General features: G+C 50.1%; 1 pseudogene; it reads left to right on the top strand.

Moving 5' to 3' along the window:
- Positions 1-5: 5 nt before the first annotated feature.
- On the top strand, positions 6-5,846 carry LOC124232271 (retinol dehydrogenase 16-like; annotated as a pseudogene).
- Positions 5,847-7,052: the final 1,206 nt, after the last annotated feature.

The following is a 7,052-nucleotide window of genomic DNA, read 5'->3' as shown; positions in this document are numbered from 1 at the left end:
CCAAGACAGAGAGCATCGCTGCAGCCACCCAGTGGGTGAAGGAGCGCACAAGGGACAGAGGTACCACCCAGATTTGTCGGGTCTGTTTCTCTTCTGTCTGTGGAGGGAGACTTCTTGTCTGCTGCTGGGGAAGATTCCCTAGGTGTTTTCCAGGACTTGAGGTCATACTCCCTTTCTTTCCCTCACGCAGCTCACCAGCCAAGCTTTTTCTCTGCCCCCTCCTCCCATCCTCGGAGCTCTGGAGGTTTGGGGAGAGCTGCCCTGATAGAATTTGCCCTTCCAGATTCCCTGTCTGAGGTGCCCCCTCCTCTCTCAGCAGAAGTTCTGCATTTCCTGTTTCTCAGCGCCCCAGGGGAGATCAGAGCCCGCTTTCTGGTGGCCGAGTGGAGATGGGGCACTGACCCCGAGGTTTGTGTGGGCGGCTGGGGCAGTGCTGGAGCCGGGCTCCTGTTGTCAGCACTGTACCATGTTCTTGCTGGGGACCCATAATCCTCCCCCAGGGAGTCACTGTCACCCATTTCATGTGACGACACTGAGCTTTCAGAATTTGCAGAGGAAGCTCAAAAAATCTAGTCTGGGGTCACTTTCTCTCTCTCTGTCTCTCTCTTTCTCTCTGTCTCTCCTTCTTAAACTAAAATTGCCTCTTATTATGGGGGAGTAAGAGAACATTAATTTCTTTCTTCTAAGTATAAATGTAAATCATGATAATTGTAAAAAACACGGATAAGTACAAGATCAAAATGAAACTCACCCACAATCCACCACCAGAGACAAGTCCTGGGAACCTTTTGACATAGACGGTATTAAATTGTCATGAAGTTGTATCGGATTCTTTTCATTGAAAGAAGATGAGCATACTATAGCATAAATGGAAATTTCTTGAAAAACTGAATTTTGTGGGGCTGGCCCGGTGGCACACTGGTTAAGTTCGCACGTTCTGCCTCTCGGTGGCCTGCGGTTTGCTGGTTCAGATCCCTGTTGGGGACATGGCACCGCTTGGCAAAAGCCATGCTGTGGTAGGAGTCCCACATATAAAGTAGAGGAAGATGGGCATGGATGTTAGCTCAGGGCCAGTCTTCCTCAGCAAAAAGAGGAGGATTGGCAGTAGTTAGCTCAGGGCTAATCTTCCCCCTCCCCCCAAAAAAACACCCCAAACTTAATTTTGAAGAATTGAGAATATTTTATCTTTTTGAATAGCATTGCTTACTAATGCCATTCCTTATGTATGATATGAACTTTTTCCCGACATTTTATTTATCATGTTCAACATACATCATGTCTTGGTGAACTTCTTTCCCAAATCTCTCTATGTAACCGTGCATATTGACCCGATTCTTAGAAGTAACATCTCTGCTGGGAGAATGCGTGTCCTGGAAGGGCAGCCTGTTTCTGAGCAGGAGAGGGACTCAACTCTCTGGGTTCGTCCTGTGCCCCCCGCGGCCCCAACTCCCCCGAATGTCTGCTCCTGCTGCCCTGAGGGTTGTTGCTGGGTAGCTCTTTAGTTTCTGTCCTCGGAATCATGTCTTTGAGTCCTGCAGAGAGGTTTCCACAAGGCTGGGTGAACGGAGCAGGGAGATGTGAGGGTGGCCTTCTGTGCGGGTAGGAGGACCTCTACCTCCTAGCCTAGAGGCCTCCTAGACGCCACCTGATCCACGTCTCCAGTGCTGTGGGCTGGGTGTCTGATTTCTGGTCCAGGGGGTGAAGCCTCTGTGTGGAGGTTGCTGGTGAGACAGCCTTACCTCCCCCTGAATTGATGCCCCTTGGAATTGACCCCCCAGATCCTACAGGAACGTTGCTCACTATTGCTGCAGGTGTTTCAAGGCCAGTCCCTGAGATCACCCCATGACTGTTCTCACCTTTCCCGAAACCTGGGGTTTGAGGTCTGGTTTCCCCAACTAACATCTACCCAGATATTAGCTGTCTTTTCTTCTTTTTGTTGATTATCCTTTATCTTTTTCTTCCTCTCTCCCCTCCCTACCTCATTCTCTCTCTGCGTGTCTCTCCTTCTCCCACAGATAGTTGTTGAGTGCTCACAAAAGTCGCTGTCCAGGAAACCTGAAAATGTAGGTGAACATTTGTAAGGTCTGCAGGATAGCATTGATATGTGAAAACCCAAAGCATTACTCTCCGTCTTCCAGACCAAGGACATATGAGATTCCTCAACATCAGTTCATGCCTTCATGAAATTTAGGGTGATGGCCTGTTGTCCAACAGCCAGTGGTTGTGTCCTGAAGAATAAATCAGAAGGCAGTCACACTTTCTGTCCTCCGTGAGCTTAAATGGTCTCCCCTCTCCCAAACCCACTGGCAGTGTGTTGTTATGTGTCCTAGCCACTCCCCACGGACTCTCTCTCATAAATCCTTGCTCGATTGGAAGGTGAATTGGAACCAAAGCTGTGTCCACACTCACGGGCACAATGCAGTGTTGCTTTCTTTCCCCTGTGTGTCTAGGACTGTGGGGCCTGGTGAACAACGCTGGTGTCCTCATGCCCTCAGCACCCAACGAGTGGCTGACCAAGCAGGACTTCATGAAGATCCTCGACGTGAACCTGCTGGGCTTGATTGAGGTGACCTTGAGCCTACTGCCCCTAGTGAGGAAAGTGAGAGGCCGCGTGGTCAATGTCTCCAGTTGCCTGGGCCGGGTGTCTCTGCTTGGTGGGGGCTATAGCATCTCCAAGTATGGTGTCGAGACCTTCTCGGACTCCCTCAGGTACCGGACTGGGTTAGAGGTCCCCCCTCAGTCCTCCTGCTTCTGTGCTTCCAGGAAAGTCTTTTCACAAGCCCTTCCTTCCAGATCTCTCTCTCTCTTGTTTTGTGCCAGGCATTCATCAAGAAGTACTTTTCAATGTTCTGGGTGTTGGGATGGGCCCCAGGCCTATGGGGTTTTGTTCAACCTATCCTTGTGCTAGATGAGGGCCCACAGTCAGAAAATCTGAGGCATAATTGGAACTAGGATAATGTAGCTGCAGAGGCCATGTCCATAACCCATATGACATTCAGCATAAGGGAGCATTTAAGGTGAGGGTAGAGAATTTGAGTCAATTCAATGGATACTTCCTGGCACTGCTGTGAGTGCACAATAAATATGTCCTAGGACCACTATATTTGGTCCCTGACCTAAGAAGTCTGACCGCTGAGAAAAGGACAAGAGATGCAGAAATGTAGTGGCCATCTCTCATGGATGTTGTGAACAATTTAGCCATAGTGGCTGTGGTAGCCAGTGGAATGAAGGGAGGGTATTGGAGAGCAACTGAGCTGAGGATTTAAGAACTGGACTTGGGTAGCCTGGCATACAGGTGAGAAGGCTTCCTGGATGAGGGAATGACAACAGCCAAGCCCAGGGTGAGTAACAGTTGAGTACTTATGCTGCAGTGTCCTCCAGGGGTAAAGGACAAGTCCGTGGCTGGCAGGAGAGATGCTGGGCAGGTGCGTATGCATGGGCTGGCAAAGAGATAAGGTCCTGGACAGGCTGTGGACCTTCATGCTGTTGACAGTGGAACCCCATGGAAGGGATTTCATCAGGGTAGTTACTTTGTCAAATCAACATCTAGAGAACCCACTGGCTGCAGGGCAGAGGATGGCTCTGAAAGTGGGGGAGCTGGTACTGCAGGCAGAGAGAGGCTCCTTAGGGGACAGATGGCCAGGCAGTTGACTAGAGCAGCAGAGGGGAGAGAGAGGGTTGGGGAGGGTGGAGGAAATAAGATGAGCAATCACTGGAGATGGATTAGATGTGTGGGGACACAGGAGGAGAGAGCACTTGCAGGGTGCTTTGTAGGAGAATAGATAGGATGTAGAGCTAATGAGTAACTTGTACCACATGCTTGTGAAATATGTGGGAAAATGTACAAAGCTTATACAGAGACTAGGCCATCATCATAATTTTTCTCCAACTGACTGCTGCACTTTGAAACTTACCAAGATTTTGAGTCCATGTCACTCCAATCCTGTGTTGGGATGTATCATTTCTGTTTGTTTGTTTCTTGTGTTTTGTCTCCCAAGGCCTCTTAAGTCCTTGTCCCTCTTCCTGTCTGCCTTCCAGGAGGGAGCTCTCCTACTTTGGGGTGAAGGTGGCTGTTATTGAACCTGGTTACTTCAAGACTGGCCTGACAAGGAATGGGAGGATAGCTCAGGGCATCCAGGAGGCATGGGATCATGCCAGCCCAGAGGTCAAGGAGATCTATGGGGAGAAGTTCCCGGCATCTCGTGAGTGGGCTGTGGACTGTAGGGGAAGAAGCACACCTTTGTCTGGAACCCTGGGTCCATCCTTAGCACCTTCTTAGATCTCAGGTCCATGCTCCCAGTTCTGACTCAGCCACACAGTGGGACATTGAGCTTCTTCCCATTGTCCAGTGTGGTCAACAGGTAACCTAAGGAATGGCTTGATAGACCTGGTGACCCATGGGTCATCTGAACCCCTAATTATGTTGAGGAGGGCTCTGAAACAGGAGGGGGAAACACCCGTGGACTCATGGCAATCTGGCATTAGAGCAGCTGGTTTTCAGCTGCCTAGATTTTCAGTGTTTGTAGAGACCTCCAGTTTATGCAGTGAGATTATAGTCATAAGTTGCTTAACGAAGGGATGTGTTCTGAGAAAACTGTTGTTAGGCTATTTTCTAATTTCTTATTGTGTGAACATCAGAGTATACTTACACAAACTTAGATAGTATAGCTCAATACTTACGTTGGCTGTGTGATATTAATCTTGGCCCACTGTTGTATTGGTCCGTCATTCACCCAGAACATCATAATGCAGCACGTGACTGTTAATACTGGGAATAGAGTCAGAAGGATCTGTGTAGAGAGTGTTCCTGGGGTAAGAGTTGGGACACACTTCAACGACATGTATGGATTCCATGTGGGGCAGTATTTTGGAGGCCTTAGGAGCTTTCAGAAACTTTTCTCTAGAGCTGATCTGAAAGTAGGACAATGGGGAAGTGAGAACATATTTGGATGGTGTCTTCTTGACAGTCATGAAGTCAACTGTAAGGTTGGAGCCAAGTTGGTGTAAGAATCTGTCCTTGGTGACAGACTGCATGGAACATGCCCTGACTGCCTGCCACCCCCGCACCTGATACTCAGCTGGCTGGGATGCCAAGCTCTTCTACCTCCCCGTGAGCTACATGCCCTCCTTCCTAGCGGATGCCATAAACAACTGGAACTTCCCAAGACCTGCCAAGGGCCTGTAGCCCCAGCCTGGGGTGCATGGTATGCTGGAGTTGGGTACAGCGTAAGGGAGGCATGCATCGGGGGAGGGAAATAAAGTGGACAGAGGGGCTCTCATGTCACCAGGGACATCCATCTCACCTCCCTTTCTCCCTCCTCTTCAGTCTTCTCCTGGGACATTACTCAGGGCTCTGGGGATATTGGGAGGAAAGAATCAAATTGTACAGCTGAGGAACCAGGACCCATCGCACACGTCATCATCTGATCCTTAAGAGGCCTCTCAAGGCTCTGAGCCTCAGGGCTCTTCTGCCACCCTCAGGATCCACACTTTACAGAGATTGTGAGCAGCTGGGGGACACTCAGCCTCACCTGAGCCTGCTCTGACTCTGTCCTCCTCGTCCGTTGTGCCTTGGCCCTGGCATGTCTTCCGCTCCCACAGGATGGAAAGGCCTGAAGAAGGTGAGGTCTCTTCTCCACTGAAGACACCTGTGGACAGAGGTGGAGGTGTGGAGGGTGACCAACAGCCTGACGCCTCAGCCTCAGGTTCAAGTCAGCAGACCTCGCTGGAAGGTGGTGTGCTCAATAGGGTTCCTGACAGAGGACACAGAAATCAACATTTGATTTGTCTGGAAAGCATGGATTTTAATTCCTTATCTTTTCTTTAAATAAAAGTTGAAAAGTTTACCTTGGCCCAGTGATTGGAAGCGTGACCTTGGGGAGCGGTGGGGTGTGCGTCTGTGAGAGAAAGAGTGAGGTGATCTCACAGAGGTCAAGGGATGAGTGGGATGAGCTGAGGAGGCATTGGACAGAGAAGTTAGTGACTCCCTCCCTTCCACACAGCTAAGGGGCTGAAGTTTCCCTTTCCAGATTTATCAAGTATCATAGAGTCAGAGGATTAGACACGAGGATGGACAAAGAAGGAGAGGTGGCTCAGGCACTGGCAGACCCTTCCCTGGGGACACCAAGCCTCTCTCCTCACCAGCACCCTGTCTCCATGTCTCCCTCTCTGTCCTCTCCTTTAGAGTCACCACCCTCCATCCCCTGCCATCACCAGGTTCCTCAGCCCGGATCCCCTCCCCACGCTCTCCAGAGGGGGAGAGGAAGAGTCCCTTCTGAACCCAAGTCTTTCCTTTTCTGCCAACGTTTGTTGAGCCCCTACTGTGCGCTGGGTAGAAATTCCCCTAACGAACATGTACTTCCTGAGGCCCGCCTCTCTCCGTCTCCACTGTTCCGATGATGTTCTGAGAAGGGACTCCACAGGGGAGGCATTTGCAGAAAGTGATACAGCTTCCTGGGCTGAGCACAGATTGGAGTTGGCAGGGACCTTGCCAGGTGTCTTAGTTTTTCTCCTTTAGAGTAATATTGACGATATGGAGTCCTCCCGGGTCCCTGAAGTTGTAGAACCATGTCAGCATTCTTCATGAAAACAAAAGTGAGCTCCCAGGTGGCAGGACCCTTCATTCTCAAACCTGTAGTGAACACTTGGTGTCGGACAAGAGACTGCTGAGGACACAACGACGACGGGGAGGATCCTCAAGGATCTGCAAGTCCTCCAAAGTTCTGGTGTCCACTCAAGGTCAGTCCATGTCCCCCAGGCCAACCGAAAGCAAGAGTGTCATGCTTGATCTCAAGTCTCCAGATTTTCATAAGATTGTACACACACACACACACACACACACACACACACATCCCTTAACACCAAACAAACTGAAATAAAATAAAAGATGATTCACTTTATAGCCTTGAGGGTATGTGTTTAAGAGGTGTGGACTCTTCCCCAGGAATCATCTCTGGAGTGTCAGAGAACTGTGAGGTTACAAACCCATGGCCCTCCACCCTGGGCTCCATGAGCGGGCAGGGCTACACCGAGATGGGTGCCATGGCCCCAAG

The sequence above is a fragment of the Equus quagga genome, unplaced genomic scaffold (assembly GCF_021613505.1).
Source record: "Equus quagga isolate Etosha38 unplaced genomic scaffold, UCLA_HA_Equagga_1.0 HiC_scaffold_4148_RagTag, whole genome shotgun sequence".
Classification (NCBI taxonomy): Eukaryota; Metazoa; Chordata; class Mammalia; order Perissodactyla; family Equidae; genus Equus; species Equus quagga.
Note: the sequence above shows the minus strand (reverse complement) of the source record. Positions and strands in the feature narration are given on the sequence as shown.